The 16,334-nt window shown below is 43.0% G+C and overlaps 1 protein-coding gene across 6 annotated transcripts in view; it reads right to left on the bottom strand.

Annotated features, from left to right (window-relative positions):
- Positions 1 to 16,334, bottom strand: part of KIRREL3 (kirre like nephrin family adhesion molecule 3) — a 564,453-nt gene that overhangs the window by 307,837 nt on the left and 240,282 nt on the right. The gene's annotated exons all lie outside the window — the stretch shown is intronic.

Raw genomic sequence — 16,334 nt, 5'->3', positions numbered from 1 at the left:
TGGGATCTCATGGGACTTCCCTCCAAATCCATCTCTAATCTCCCGGCCACACATACTGGTTTCTCCACCAAAGGCTCTGAATTTGAGCTGTGGTGATATCTCTGTGATACAGGATAGCCTCTTTTGCCTAAAGAAAACCACTCTGAAATTGCAGGCTTTCAAATGAAGCTTTGTAGTACACCCTATGGCAATTCAAAAGGGTGGAGGGAGGGGGAGAAGTCTGAACAATTGCTTAGCTCATTAAAAACAGCATTTGGTTCACATTTCAACACCTGAAAAAAGGACAAAATGGAATTTTACGATGTGGTCACATGAACTAAGACTAGTGAAGCAAGATCAAGACAGAAAAAAAAAAGAAAAAAAGAAATAAAACCCATACAAAACCCCCAGATAAGTGGTTGCATTACTGGGAGTGCTTGGTACACCCACTTCTGGTGGTTCTTTGTTTCCCCTGTAAATTCAAAGATACTGGCATGAAAGCCAAAACAGGAGATAAGAAAAAATGTACCCTGGTAGTCTCAAGTGCTCTAACCCCTGTGCTTCACTCCCTTGGTTCCCTAAAGTGAGAGCTTAGCCTTCAGTGGCTCTCTGGATTCTTCTGGTCATTCATTGCTTGAAATGTGGGTTTCCATAACTTCACAATTCACCTCCAAGATACAGACTGCATGGATTCCAAGGAAAAGAACATCGGAAAGTTTCAGAGGCCAGGCTTGGTGTTGGGCATCTATCACTGTACAAGTCCCTCCCTGCCTTACTCCTGAAAGGGACATACCAGTGGTCACTGTGACTAGCTGGAGCCTGCTTAGCCTCTTTGTAGCAGCTGAAGCTGTTGGCCACTCTGCCATTCATCAAGGGTTTTTATCTCTCTTTCCTCTGTCACGTCACTGTTTTCTTTTGCTTTCTCTCCTGCCACTCCATCCACTTTTTGTTAGCTTTCTTTGTAGACTTCTATCCACCCTTCAAACGCTGGTGGTCCCTGAGAGTCCATAGAGATTTTCTTAATTTTGCCTACATTCCTTCTTCTCTTTCACCTATCCAGCAATTTTTAAAAGAAATTTCTATGTGCCAGACACTGTCCTGGGCATTTGGGGATATGAACATGAATGATGGGCCCTTGCCTTTAATCAGCCTGTGGTTTATAAAAGAAGAAAGTATGTAAAACAAATACAACAAAGTGTGTTATGTATTGTGCAAGGTGTCAAGGAAGTGCAGAGGGGAGTGGGATTAACTGCCGGGGATTTCAGCATCAGCTTTCAACAGGAGGTGGCAAGAAATCAAGACTCCCTAATTCATCTCTCTGGCCAGGACCTCCCCTGTCTTCTAAGTGCCACACTTAAGTTTCAGATGACTTGACAGACATCTCTACTAGCATATCCTGCAGATACATCAGACTCACAATTTTCAAAATGAAAACCCCAACCTCCTTGTATTGACATTGCCAGCCACCCAAGTCACCCAAGCCGGAAACCCGAGCCTGATCCTGGACCCCGCTCTCCCTCCCTCACCTAACCACACCCTGATGATTGTCTGTCTATGACCGTTCTGACCTGCCTCCTTCTACACGACCATGAAGTCTGCTCAACTTCAGGCCCCGGTTATCTTTAACCTGGAGTATTACAAGTATTACAACCCCTTTCCCACTGTTTGGTCCGAAACCCCATTGTGCTTAGGAATAACCTGGGGAGCTTATCTCACACACACATCCTGCAGTCCTGCGCTGGAGATTCGGTTCAGGAGATCTAGAGGAACAGCCTCAGGTGGCCCCCAGGGGAGAGGTTTGTGGAGCACACTGAGGATAGACAGTGCCTCTCTGCCTTTAGCATGCTCTGTTCTCATTAGTGCTGGCTGCTTCCAGGGTATATTTTGAAGCACAGACATGCTCCTGCCATGCCTTGGCTTAAAAACCTCCAGTGGTTCTGAACATCTTAACAAGACATCGAAGACCTTTCCTAAAATGACTGGAATCCCCTCAGCTATGTAGTTAACTTGTTTTCCTTCTTCATCAAATGAGTAAGTTGGCCTCATAACATCGAGCTTAGTACTTAGTTTCACCCCAGGCCAGCAGGCTCATACCTCTAGTCTGCCCTGACAAGTTATAACCTTCAGTAAACAACACAATCAGAGTATACTTCCAAAGGTTGTTGTATGAGGATTACACAACATCCTGGGAATAAAGCTCTTTGCTCAGCATCCAGCATAGAGTAAGGCCTCCAGACTGAAAGCTATATTGTCGTCTCATGCTCTTCCCCATTATGTCCTCGATGCCTCAATTATCTCAGACCATTTACCATTCCCTGATGAAGTCAGGCAATCTCATTGCCACTATCTGGGACTGTCTCTCCCTAATTGGAAAACTCTTATATTACCTCTGCAAAGCAGTGCTCTCTGTGGTTGTGGCTCTGCCCACAGAAAAGGCTCTGTACATCCCTCTTTTGTGGTATAAGGGACCTGGTATAACTAGGAGTCCGTCTCCCTTGAGTTCCTGGAGACTAGAAACTGTTTTATTTATTTTGGAATCTCCTAACCTAGCAAAGTGCCTGCCACAGAGTAGGCACTCAGTGCCCATGAATGAAGGAATGGGGCGAGGGAATGACTATGTGCAGAGTCGTGAGAGAACCCCTGTTCCCTTCCTCTGCTTTGCAGAGCTGTCCTTTGTAGAGGGACAAAGGACAGTGGCCCTTGCCCCTTACAGACCTTGCTCCTTACAGGTCAATGGGAAGTCTCCCCTCCAGAAAGGCATTGCGGTCTTTCTTTTCCTATCCCAGAGGTCCTGGATGCCGCCTTCTCAGGCGACTTCCTGCTCTACTCTTTCTCAGTCTCCACTTGACCCGTGCCTAGCACTGTGGCCCCTGTAAAGGGCTGTTCCTTGAATAATTGCCTCCCTAGTGACTGATTTATCTGCTCCTTGAATGTGAGGAGGTTGACCTTTTAAGGTGAAAATGACCAGTCACTGAAAAGCTGAATTGCTTTTATGTTATTCTCATTCCAGTGACTTCAGAGGTGGCCCAGGGCTCATCATTTGGGGGCAAGATGCTGCCTGGGTGCTTTCTGGCCTTCTGGATGTGTAGACAATCTCACTGTTTCACCGGCCACTTCCTTTCACTCCCTTGCCCGGGCTTCAGCGGCAGAAGACAGTGTAAGCCCCAGGAAACTGTGAAAGCAATAAAAGAACTAAATGTTTTCTAGGTCACTGCCTGATCAAGTCCCCACTTAAACAATAATCTTGCCATTGCATCTGCAAAACCCCAGACTCAGGCCCCAAAAGGTTATTTCATCAATAATTCTTGAGCTTGCCTACGGCGAGAATTATTCCCAGCAGGCATTTCAGGCCATCTCTAAACGGGCTCTGTGGAGGGGAGGCCTGGCTCCATTCAAGGGCTTAGGCAGGGACCATTAATATTGTTGAAGGGCAAGTGTGGGGCAGGAAGGGAGGGATCTGTGTGCTGTGGCAGGAGAGAAGAGGCCTCTTCGGGAAGGGGGCAGGGGCAGGAAGGCCAAGGCTGATTTGGCCTTGGTCTGGCAAGGGAAGCTGCATTTCGCGTTAACAAATGAGGGTTAAACCAGGCCAAGTGCGCCATAGAGCCTTGTGATAAAAGCCTCTCTGACCACCGAAACTGTGCATGGGATCCTTTCGTCACCTGGAGGCTTCAGTCTACCCAGTCCCTAGCTACTGTGTTGTTGGAACGAGTTTCTTTGATTTACTCTGTGTATTTACCAAGCAATTTGCAAGACTAAGTAATTACTTCTCAGTTCCTTGACTCATAGGTGGGAGAGCCGCTTAGATCCTCTTTTGTGACCTCCATCCAGCCTTCCTGGGCCTTCTCAGACTCCTGTTCTATCAGCTTTTCATCTTCTCTCCGCCAGTCCCCAGGCGGCAGGAGTTGCGACCACCTCCCCCAGAGAGCCTGGGCTTCTGCCCAGTCACTTCTCTGAGCCATGAGCTTTTTGCTATTGGGCTTTCCATCTCACACTCCAAGCTAATGGCGACGGCACCTTGTCCTCCCTGCTCTGGAGTCCGTGATTAATTCCCTCCCTTCCTTTCTACTGTTTTCATGGAGGTATTTATAGACCGTGATTGTGTTCCTTCTGAGTCGGATCCTTTCTCAACTATGTAAATTTGACTCTCTTGCTCTCTCTTGATACGACATATCTGCTAATCCCTAGAACATTTGTTGGTATTCGTGTCTTGCTTGGATTTTCTGCACCTTTTCTAAATTGCTCCGACTTACATGGTTCAAGTTACCCCATTCCTCAGTGCTCAATAAAAAGAGCCTCATCTCCCCATCCTTGCCAGTTTGCTGAGAACTAGAAAGATCGTACAACTGGAGAAGAGGTTAACAGATGGCTCATAATTATATTACAAGAACATCTCCAAAGGAAATAGGATCATTTTTCAAGTGACTTCTTTACCAAAGTCTCCTGTTTCAATTCGGTCTCCCCACCCCAGCGAAAAGTCCCTTTTTTTTTTTTTTTTTTTTTAAGTCAACAGTTCTTCTTCCTAAAAGAAAATTAAAAAGTCCACCCAATCTTTACAGGAGAAAGGAGACAAATATTCAGGGGTGGAGGTGAGGGAGGAGAAAGTGACCGTAGTGATCATTTTCGTAACTCAACCAACTTGTTTGGGCTGCCTGCTGAAGCTGGGAAGTCCAGAATTAGGTCCATCAGCTCTCAGGACCACAAAAGACCTTAGACATTGTATTCTAACCTCATTTTTCTATGTGAAGAAACTGAGTCAGGGCTGTGTAGAGAAACAAGTGCACATTTTGATGTCACTCATTCTGGCTTTTAAGGTCTGCTCATCTGTTTACTAGAAATGAGTGGTCCTTGATGAAGTTTCCTGACTTTACTGAACCTCAGTTTAGTTTCCTCATCTGTAAAATATAGGCTGTGCTACTTATCTGGGGGCTTTTTGTGGATATTGAAAATAATGGATGGAATAAATAAGTACCTTGCACATAGTATGCACAGAATATGCAATCATTGCTACTGAGTCACAGAACAGTGAAGCCACCTGCCCAAAGCCATTTTGTCAAAGTTGGGGCCAGAACTTGGTGCCTTTTTTTCTCAGTTCAGGACTTCTACTATGGTACCTCCTCCTCAGTATCCACCCCATTGAACACGTTCCTGCTCCTTGAAGGTGGCATGAGAACGTTCTCAACCATGGCACTCTGGCTGTAAATATGCTCAATGCTCCTATATGTAGGTGCTTAAAGCCCACAGTGAGGCTTCAAGTGAGGTTAGCCCAAGAGGAACATTCTTACCTTCTTTAGAACAGAAGGGACTGGAGAGATTTGGCTGTGAGACTTAAGAATGTTGTATGGAAACATTCTTAAGTCTCAGGCTAGAATGGAAAAGCTTCTATAGAACTTTTCACTGGGAAAGAATCAATCTATGTTGCCAGTCATTCTGCTGGGTGATTTACAAATGCCATCTAATTTAATGCTTCCCCAGCCCCTGGTTCCCTGATACCAGAAAGTAGGTGCAATGTTTTTTATTTTATGGGTGAGGAAGCTGAGACCTAGCTATATTACATGGGTTGTTCAGGCTAACAAGTGGTAGTGCAAACATTTGAACTCAGGTCCTCAGTGACTGATGTTCATATATCCTTTCCATTTTCATGAGTGCTAATAAAACACATGACGGTTATCACTCTAGAGATGGCTTTGATTTACAGGGCACCTCTCCCTAAAGTGCTAAACACATTTCTAGATTTTTATAAAACCAATTAAGTTTATTATCTTAATATGATCTTGTCTAATTTTTCCATATGGATGTGTACACATGTGATTCGGACAGGAAAATCAATTTAGATAATTTGGACCAAATGTATTTTATCTTATGTCAATGTTGTGGAATTTACCACAGAACTGATGAAACTTCATGTCAACAGCATAGACACACTGTTGGAATGCATCTCGTATCGCCATAGGACTCAGGCTGGATGAACTTCCCTCTCGGCTCATTCAATCCGCTTTCCTAGGTCTAAAAGGAAGCAAACTGTCTTATTCTGAAAGGTCTTCAAGGACAACCTTCATGGATGCACCATCTCCTTGTTTCATAATTCTTCACAGCCAGAAAGTTCTTATGCCTAAGCAGAACGTCTATTGCTTTGAGTGAACCACTTTTCCTTCTGTTTCATTCTTGCTTGCTATGGAGAACAGCTGGGAAGGTTTCAACATCTCTATTATGAACTTGAAAGCTGTTTTAAAAACACTGCACAAATTTCTCTTCCGCTAGCCAAATAAACTTGATCCTTTTAGCATTCGTCACAGGGAGAGACAATTTTCTACACATCCAACTATTTGTTAAGAGAGCTACAATACTTTTGGAATGTGAGACCTTAGGGGGTGAGAGTGACCACTGGTTAAAAAGCTATACAAAGTAATTATCACAATATTTGTTGCAAGTGAATCCTCACTAAATATTCTTTCTGAGCAAAAAAAGAAAAGAAAAAAAAAAGAAAATAGTGAGAACGATTGCCAGATCCTGGAGTCTATCTGAATATGGGAAGGAAAAACCAAAGAGAAGAAAAAATGAGAGTCAAATGAAAGAGGCTAAATAGGGGGAAAAGTCCATGCTCCGAAATTTGTATTTATCTGTAAGCCAAGGCAGCAGAATATTATAGTAAGAATGTGGAGTTTATTTTTTTGTTTATTTTTTATTTTTACATTTTTAGAGATGGGGTCTTGCTATGCTGACCGGGCTGGTCTCAAACTTCTGGCCTCAAGCGATCCTCCCACCTCGGCCTCCCAAAGTGCTGGGATTACAGGCATGAGCCACCATGCCAAGCCTAGAATGTTGAGTTTAGAGTAAGAAATAACTGGCTTCAAATTCCAGCCCTGCCTCTATGTGTGACTTTGATGGAGTTGCTTCATTTCCTTGTGTCTCAGGTTTTTCTTCCCAAAATAGGAACAATGGTGATACGTATCACTGAGTTATGAAGACCAGGTAAGCTAATGCATTTAAAAGATTTCTCCGGCTCAGCGGAGGGGGAATGGCGGGGTGGTGGTGCTTGAAACATAGTGGCTTCCGTTATTCTCTTAAGTCAGTTGTCTGTGGGTCTTGGCTTTTGAAACTATCTTTAGGAACTTCCTCACTCTTTGGATTTTGCAGATTCCTTTCCTGAGAGTTGAAATGATGGCTTTAAAAAATGCCAGGACTAGTTAGGCATTTTGAGTTCAAGGGATCCTAGATGCTAACTGGATGATGAGTTAATTATGTAGCTCTGGAATTAACATGATCATTACAGTGCTAATAATAATAATTGCATAATAGCATTATTCTTACGGCGGAATAAAACCACTGAGTGTTGTTCTTGAAAACTGATGCAGCGCTAGAGAATACTTAACTCTCTCAAGTTCCGGTACAATTTCTAAGGATCTGTAGTGTATCATTGGCATTCTAATGGCTACTCTTCCCTACCACCCACTGCCTCCCAGGATTCACATGGGAGAGAATGCAAATTCAATTTCTTCTGACAAAGAAATCTAAAGTCATGGATTTTCCTAGCTGTACCCTTGAAGGAGAACTTTCCCGAAGTGAAGAGCATGGAAAAAAACAACGGGTTCTGCATGTTTCCTTGGGAATTTCAGGAGGAAATGGAGCTGGAAAGATGGTGTTGGAGGCGCTGAGGTGTTGATGGAGAAAAGCCCTCTTCTTTCTGTAAGCCATGTGCCCTTTGTTGAAGGAAGTGGTAGCAAGCTGCCATGAACCCAGTTTTCTGAGCTCTTCTAGAATATCTTGTGACAACAGTGCTTTGTTTTAACTGAGAAGCCTTGGAGTTTTCATGTGACCCATGGGTACAAAGGTGATGATGGAGACATGAGCCTCTACAAATAGTCTGCCTTCCTCAAGTCACCATTTAGGGACATTGGGTGAATGAACTTGAGGACCAGCACCCGTCCAATAAAACCTGCTCTAGGAAAGACAGGAGAATCAAATAGCCAAAAAGTTTCCCAGGGCATGAAATCTTGGTAGATGTTTGTTTGCCCACTCCCCACACCAGAAGAGGCCTCTCCAATCAAAGCGACCTGGCTCAGAGCAGCCAGAGCATCTGGGGCTGCCTCAGAGGGGCTCCATGGCTTTCTCTCCAATCCACAACCAACCAGACCTCCCAGAACCAGACAGGAGGGTGCTTTAGTTACTCTGAGGAGCCATGAGATAGATGGCCCCCTTCCCTAGATTACTTAGGAAAAACAACAAGCAAAAAACACAATTGAAAAAGAGCCTGTTAGATTGCATGGTGACTTTTAAAATAAGATGAAATGAAAGATAATTGTGGGGGACAAGAGTGTTCTATCCAATCTCCAGCTGTCCAGATGGAATGTGTATGTTGATCCGTTGACTCATTAACAACTCAGTGTTCTAATTTCTTGGACAGTGAAGACCTAGTTCAGATTATATTAAGATCTAGGGAAGGGTGACAAATGGAGTATTGCTCTATAAAGCAGAGAACTTGAGAACCTGAGCACTGGATCTGAGCTCCTGCCTCCCATCCCCAGTTCTCCGTATGATGCTGGGTAAATCTCATCACCACCTGTCTCCTTATCTAGAAAATGGGAATCATCACATCTGTTCCCTCATGAGGCTCCATGCATCTTCATCACATGCTTAGAGATGATTAGATAGAAGGGTCCACGGATAGCATTAGTCTTAACTATAATGGTCTTAATAAATATGAATGCTGCCCACGAAGGCAGTGTGTGGTGTTGGAAGGGTTTATGTGTCTTCTGTTTCAGACTGGGACTGGGAAATGAGGGTGAAGAGCTTACTTTGTCACTATTTATCATTCTTAGTTAACAATGTAAGATATATGATGGCTGCTAAACAATTTGGTGGCAGAACATCATAAATGAAGCCTGTTTTCCCTGGAAACTGCATAACCATTTGAATTAATTTAATTTGAAATATCAAATTAAATTAAACTGTAGAATAATCCCCAAGGGAGAGCATATTTCATTTGCAATGTCTTTTGATAGAGTAGTCCCTGCCAAAAGTTTTGCTTTGCATCTGGCTACAGATCTAAATTTATTGCATTAGCTTTGAGAAGACTTTTAATAGAAACTGAGATTAAAAGAAAACTTGATGGAAAATAAAGATGTTCACTGCTGAGAACAGCATTCCTCAGAATGCACCTCTCTAACTTTATGCTCTCTATATGTCTGTCTCTGGTCTTCAATTCAGACCATGTAATTAGGCTGGATGCCTGGTTGAAGGGCTTTCTTTTCATAATGCTAATTAACATGCACAGAAAATATCAGAACAAAATGGGCAAAGTCTACTTGGTTTAAGGCCTACAAACTGCATGTCTTTGCCAGATACTGGTGAAGGGGATGGTCTGCAAAGCAAAGCATAGAGAAACGAGATAAATTAAAGAGATCACTTTTAAAGTCACCAGGGGGTTCGTGTGTGCTCTGTGGTGTTAGGTGGCTGTGCTGTCTTCTTTCTGAATTGTCTTCTCCCTTCTCCTTCTTAATAATCTCTTTTCCAAGTGCAGGTCTTGATGAAAGCTTTGAGTCTACAGGTTGGAAGGACAGAAGCTGATGGTGAATTCAACAGTCTCCTAAAATATAGGTCACCCCAAATCATCGCTTAGGAAATGACTGGTGTCTTTTTCCATGGCCAGACATTGACGCAAATTGTACTTAGCAGCTGCCTGAAAGTTGATGCAGTGGGAATAATTTATTTCTTCTTCCTGGTGAGCAAATACACAGCAGGAGAGGCGGATGTGAAGGAAAGGTGTTTGCTTGAAACCAACAAGGCTGGCCCTTTAAGAAAGGGTTGTATGAGTTTAAATTGGGCCCAAAGAACCCAGATAAGAGTATCTTAATCAAATAAAAAAAAAGCATTAGGCTTTAATCTCCAGCACTTTAGTCACCTCCTAGTTTGTTTTAAATCTTGATTGGAAGAATTATCCTGACAAGAAAATTAGTAGTAAGTCAATAAGTCTGTGGCCCAACGACAGGGCATTGAGTAACCAGAGGGGAAAAAATTTATTCCCGTCCAAGACTGTTGCCTGCCCTCCTGTAGCCACAGACACAGGCCTGCAGGCAGTTGCCTCTTGATCTCTTGCACCAGGCTGGGTGGAGAAGTTCATTATGATTTTAGCCATGAAGCCCTGAAGTACAGGTAATCATATTTAAAAAGATAAGGAACACGACAGGAAAAGAACCCAGCTTCATGAAGAAATTCTAATTTTCAGCAGTCATGGGTGGAAAATCAATACTACTCTGATGCAAAATGAGAACTGGACTTGATAAAGCTGCTTCTTTCTCCTGCCCTCTTTAACAAAGACACACACTAAAAAGTTAAAAAAAAAAAGAAAAAAGAAGAAGAAGAAAAAGAAAAAACAAGAAGAGAATGACTTGCAATAGGGAAAGGTCTGCATGCTGACAGTCTCAACTTCCCTGAGTTCCTGTGCAACCCCGCCCCCATTCTTGTTGCCAGAGAGCCCTCCCCTGGCAGCAATCTAATTCCAGCTCTCCTTGTCAGAATGTGCCTTCCTGCCAGCTTTAAGCAACTCTTTCCATGCCCCTTCTTTGCACTTTTTCCACCCCCTCACCACTACCCTGAATGCGTGCTCGCCATCTGCCATTCAGGCAGAGAGCGAGAGAGAGGGAGAGAGAAAAGAGAAAGAGAGAGAGGGAGAGAGAAAAGAGAGAGAGAGAGAAGACTGAGCCGAGCACCCAGCACCTAATTTTGGAAACACACTTAGGAATTTCAGTCACATCTAAGTATTTTCTTGATATAAGAAAAGGTATCATTAATTGACTAGCAATGGAATGGGAACTCTTTTATACTTTATTATCCATTTAGAGTGGCAGCTTTAGACATATTGGGAGATTTCTGTTTTAATCACCGATTATGTATTTGGCCAATAAAGCTCATATTGTTAACATTAATATATACATATTTATAACTCGATGAAGCCAGACATAATTAAGTAGAAATGTTCAAATTAACAATGATGATAATCACTCAAAATAAGATTCTCGTGATGTCTTCCAGCAGACGACTCCACCCCCGACACTGCCGTGAGAATTGTATGTGCTGAGATGTTGTTCTGCTCACCGTTCAAAATGGTCTGTCAAATTTAACAAATGGTAAACAGAATATAATGTATATCTTCGTTGTGTTGTATTGAATGTCAGCTGTATTCTAGAAACTCCAGTTTGGAGGAATTCTTGCAGAGAAAGGGGCTTTCAGGAGGGCTTGAGGACAAGGCCCATGCCAGTATGGCAGGTCCCTTGGAAGGCGTGTCTTCTGGATGATCAGGCCAACAGTTGACCAAGATCAGGACAGATGTACTGTCGGTCTAGTCCCCTGGAATGCCCGTGGCGTTATCTCACATCCCTGGAAGAGAGTGAAGCCATCTGCTCATCTTGGCTTCAGTAGTTACATGCAACAGGTTCCCCAAGGAGGAGGCATGTGGCTCTGAAGTCAGCAGGGGAGACAGAGAAGGGGTAAAACCTTTCTTTTTGGTCAAGCTGCCATCTGCCCTCCATTCCACCTCCACTCCCAATGTGCCAGCATAGTTTTCCCCCTTCCTTTGCTTTGAGCAGTGTATACTCTGAATTCCATTTGGAGCATATCCCTGTGTCCCTGCCAAATTCACTGGTGGGGAAAATTGGTCGTATTGTGGGTAAGCTGACTTGGGACTGAAGTCTCTAGAAGGTGCCACCTGCACTCAAGACATTGGTTTCTTTGAGTGCCTGGCCAGACATATCCACTGAGACTCAGGGGTCTGTCTTCCAACAAATGCAGCTCCAATTCTCACATTTTTATATGCCATGTTACACACATCATTTCTGAACCTCTCAGAAGCCCATGCATTTCTGAGCATTGGCAATCAAGCATAAAGTTCTGGGGCAAGCTGTGAAATCTCTGAAATGAAAATCAATTCCATCTCCATTTCATGGAGACTAATGTGGCATTTACAACATAAACAATCACTTCTGTTAGGGAGGAAAATTAAAAGCTGTGCTACATAAAGGCACAATGTTTAAAGTTCTGGTGGAAATGAGCACTTGGCTTTGAGATGATTACAAAGGGAATTGGAAAAAGAAAATAAAAAAAAGAAAGAAAAAGAGAAGAGAAGGAAAGAAAAAGCCAACCCCAACAATTCAGAAGTGCAGAGGTTTCATAACACAAATTTGCTGTGACTGAAACCATTGGCCTCAGCTCAGACCTCTGGGAGAAAAAGAAAAACCTTGGGCAGTTCCTAAGCCATAGGGAAAGGTGTTTCAAGAGCCCATGAAAGTCACATCTATTTCCTTTCCCGATGCTGTTAGGACAAATTTCCTATGGGAAAGGGTGTGAGACCTAAAGGATAGGCAGGGGGCTCAGCTGTTTAGGGTCCCCTCAAAGTATAGGTCTTTTGAGTCCTTGATCTGGTGACATTTTTCATTATATTAACCTTAATTTCCCTGTTGCTCACAAGTGTCTATGTACAGAATAACAAGATTTACAGATTGAAATAAAAATTAAAGGCAAGAAAAAAAAAGAGTCTACTGTTTTTAGAAAAGCCTGGAAATTAGCTCACATTTACCATTAGCTAACTAAGGAACTCTAGTCAAGGATCTCAACCTCTGAAGACTCAGTTTCCCCATCTGTAAACTGAGATGCTAGACCAGGTGATTTCCAAAGGGGGCTGTCTCTAAAATTTTATCCTTCTGTTATTCTCTATGGGGTGATAACCAACCATTCAATCGGTATCATTTGCAAGGGCGGTGGGGAAAAGCATAAGTTGTGGCTAATCTGGAGGTGCTCATTTGCATAGTGACTGATTCCCTAATTAGCCAGAAAGACTTCCAGTGTCACCATACAGGATCACACCAGGGTTCCTGCTGTGATCTTGCTTAGTTGAGCTCTCCGATTTGGCTACCAAGACTCTCAAAGTACTAGCCAGCCACTAACTGACTTTTTGATAAAGCTGCCCAGGCAATTAAGAGCAGTAACATAAAGGAATCTTTCTCAATTAGCTATTTTTAGAGTGGGCTAGAAATGCTATCTTGCAGCCTTTTAGAATTTTTTATAACAGTACTATGTTTGTTGTATTACCAGTGTCACGTGTATTTTTCATTCTATTTTTGTTCTGCATTGAATAATGTGTAGTAATACTATTTTGAGGGGTAGTTATTTGCAAGCCATTTGAAGAGAAGTCAGTTGAATTTCTGATAAAGGCAGCCCTCATTAATTCTAATCTGAAAACGGGACAGCCCAGGGGAGGTAAGGCTTGTGTACAACTATGTCAGCCAATCATCTCATCAGACATCTTGATTTGCCTTGATCAAAGAAGCAGTTTGTGAGACCTTCCCTCCCCTCTCCCCACCAAAGTGCTAATCACCTTTTCAACGTAGAAGATAGATGGGAAACACTGCACAAATTGCTTGCCATCGCCCCAAAATGCGAATCACTTATGAACATCTAAATTATGACTTGAGACCTTGCATGATAAGGTAAAAAAAACAGTGTTGGTGCATACAGAACTATTATTTACCAGTGTCAAAAATAACTATCACATTTGCATAACTGTGGTGCTAGGTGACAATTTCTCCCTCAAAACTGCTTCTGTAGCAAAAAAAGCTTTGACCAATATGAGGTGTGGCATGCTGTTATTTTTTTAACCCTTACCAAATGGAAGGAGACCTCTTGAAATTAGATGTTTGAGCACTGATTTGGGAAACAGGAGCTACCCAGGAAAAACAATTTAAAATGCTTTCTTTGATTTTATTTCCTTTGGGTGCATTGGGTGCTCTCTTGTGTAAGCCAATGGCCTCTAAAGTGGGTCATGTACACCCCAGGGAGTCACTTGACCCTTCTGCATGCAGGGAGACTATTTTATTTCTTAATTCTATAATGTCTATTTTGTGGGTATGTTCTTTTTAAATGCATGTCATATATTAGAACTAGTGCACATGTATATAATTTACAGAGAAATGCATATATTCTAGAGGTATGCTCACAGTTTTTACTGATGGATGTTAGTGATGAACGAAAAATCTGTGGAGATCATTATACAACACATAGCATGGTGTTGGCCAGGAAGATGGCCCGCTTCTAAGGAGAGCTTTCTACAGGGATGAGCTCATTAGCTGTATCTGCAATTACAGTGTTAGAGAAGGTACTTCTGTGACATAAATAAGCCTGCTTATAAGCACTGGACGTAAGTATATCTAACATCTTGTACCCGTTTCTATTCAGACAATAATGAAATTTACTTTCCTACAGTTATTGTCTCTCAAAGTGAAGAATCACAGATTCAATTCTTTTCGGGGTAGGAAAATGCATTGGAATAAGAGATACATCAGAGAAGAAGGGCCAAGATGGAGAAGTAGCAGGAAATAATACTAGTTTAACAAGCCTGAGTACCTAGGCTTCCTATGTTAACACAGGCATCCCATGCCAACCCCCCAATTCAACCCCAGATCTCCCTACATAAACAGAAAGACCTCTGAGATTGCCCAGGCAACTGGTTTTGATCTAGCACAGTTTTCTTCCTATCCCCACTGGCCTTCTGCTCTTGTCTCCCATTCATTCAATCACAAATATTTACTGGGTGTTTAGGATGTGCCAGACACAGTTCTGCAATCTTGAGATTTTCTTTTCCTCCCTCTTCTCTGTCTGGGGGTCATCCATAGGTCTCCATGCAGGAATTTTGAAAGACTGCAAACTTCATTGCTGCCCTACTGAGAAACCTAGATCATCAAATGCGTTTCAAACACAGCTCTAGCAGTGAGCGTAGAGATGAGAACTCATAGAGAGAGGAGCCTTCTATGTGGAGCCTAACTGCTGTCTCACTCCAGAGTGTTTCACATAGGTTGCTCTTTCAGTTTGCATTTCTAGGGAACATCAAGAAATACCCCATTCATTTCTGAGAAGCTCCTTCATGGCCAATCTTGAGCTTGTTGCTGGAGCGATCCAGAGAAGCACCGAAGAGTCAGTCCCCATTCTCATTGGGCTTGCACAAGAGTTAGAGGAATTAAATACACACTTAAGACTACACAGAAGCACTATCACAGAGCAGGATGTGGGTAAGTGGGAGAACTCTATTCAGGATCTGTAGGAGTTGAGAGGCCATTGTGATAACTGGAAGCAGTCTAGATTTTGAAGTCAGACCATTATGATTCCAGGCTTAGCTTCATCACGTATCAGCTATGTGACCTTGGACAAACCGCTTCTCTCTCTGAGTCTGTTTGCTTATCAATAGAATGGGAATAATAATAACTATTGGTAAGATTGTTTTAAGGATTCAATGAAACAACAGATGTAGAAAAACACTTTATAGGCTGGAAAGTGCAATGCACATTTTAGGAATTTTCATGAATGGAGGGAAATCTTTCTGGTCTGGAGTGATTAGGGGAGGCTTTATTCTGCTACCCACTGACACCTTCCAGGAGAGATACTGTTAAACATAAATGAAAGAGAGAAGCTGAAGCCCAGTTGCTCCATGCATTCCTTGCTGCTGGAGCATGGAGGATATATGGAAAGGGTGTGGAGGTGGCCTACTTCCTCCTACCCACTTCTTCTGAAGAATCTACTAGGACTTGGAATACCTGTCTTGACCATTCAGAGAAGAATGGAAACACTGGGAAGATATGAGGGAAGGGACTCAGGACCCTGCAAAACCCAATGGGAGAGGAATGGTGGTCAAGTTTTCAGGCTCCTGCACTCTGCCCAAGCAAAAGGATTCGCAGACCTCCCTGGGAGCTCACCAGAGGGGACTGTGATGAATTGGCTTCTCAGGAGTTTCCTACTCCATGGGGCCTGTGATGCATGGGAACTTGCCTGCTGGTCCCCAGCAAAGGGCAGTGTCCAGAATCCGTTCCTCCTGCCTCATCCCTGAGGAGAAGCAAGACAATCCCAGTCCCCGCCCCGCTCCTTTCTCCTTCAATGCACGGTTGACAGTTGACAGTGCAAAGTAAATGCTGGGAAGTGTTAAGATTAGTAAACAGGAAGAGGATTTAGAAAGTAAATGCTTGCCTAACTCATAGGGCAGATTATATGGTTACATTGTTATTACTTTGAGGCATAGTTACTCTTTCTTCTAAGGAATCTTGTAGAAATGTGATTACAGTGTAGTTTCTGTATATCACCAGATCTTATGAAGTAGACCAACGGGCCCCACTCAGCCCCTGGAGGCTAGAGGAGAGTTATGAGCTGCACTTGTTTGTCTTGGTTTTATCTTCATTCCTATGAACTCTCTTGGAGAGAAGTCTCCCTGGGAAGCTGCTCCCTGCTTTAATCTCATTTTCTGATATCTAGTTGTGAATTTCCTATAATTAAATATAGTCTGGGCTGAGTGTGGTGGCTCACGCCTGTAATCCCAGCACTTT

The sequence above is a fragment of the Sapajus apella genome, unplaced genomic scaffold, assembly GCF_009761245.1.
Source record: "Sapajus apella isolate SASKATOON/1434 unplaced genomic scaffold, GSC_monkey_1.0 scaffold16, whole genome shotgun sequence".
Taxonomy (NCBI): Eukaryota; Metazoa; Chordata; class Mammalia; order Primates; family Cebidae; genus Sapajus; species Sapajus apella.
This window is presented reverse-complemented; position numbering and strand designations above follow the sequence as displayed.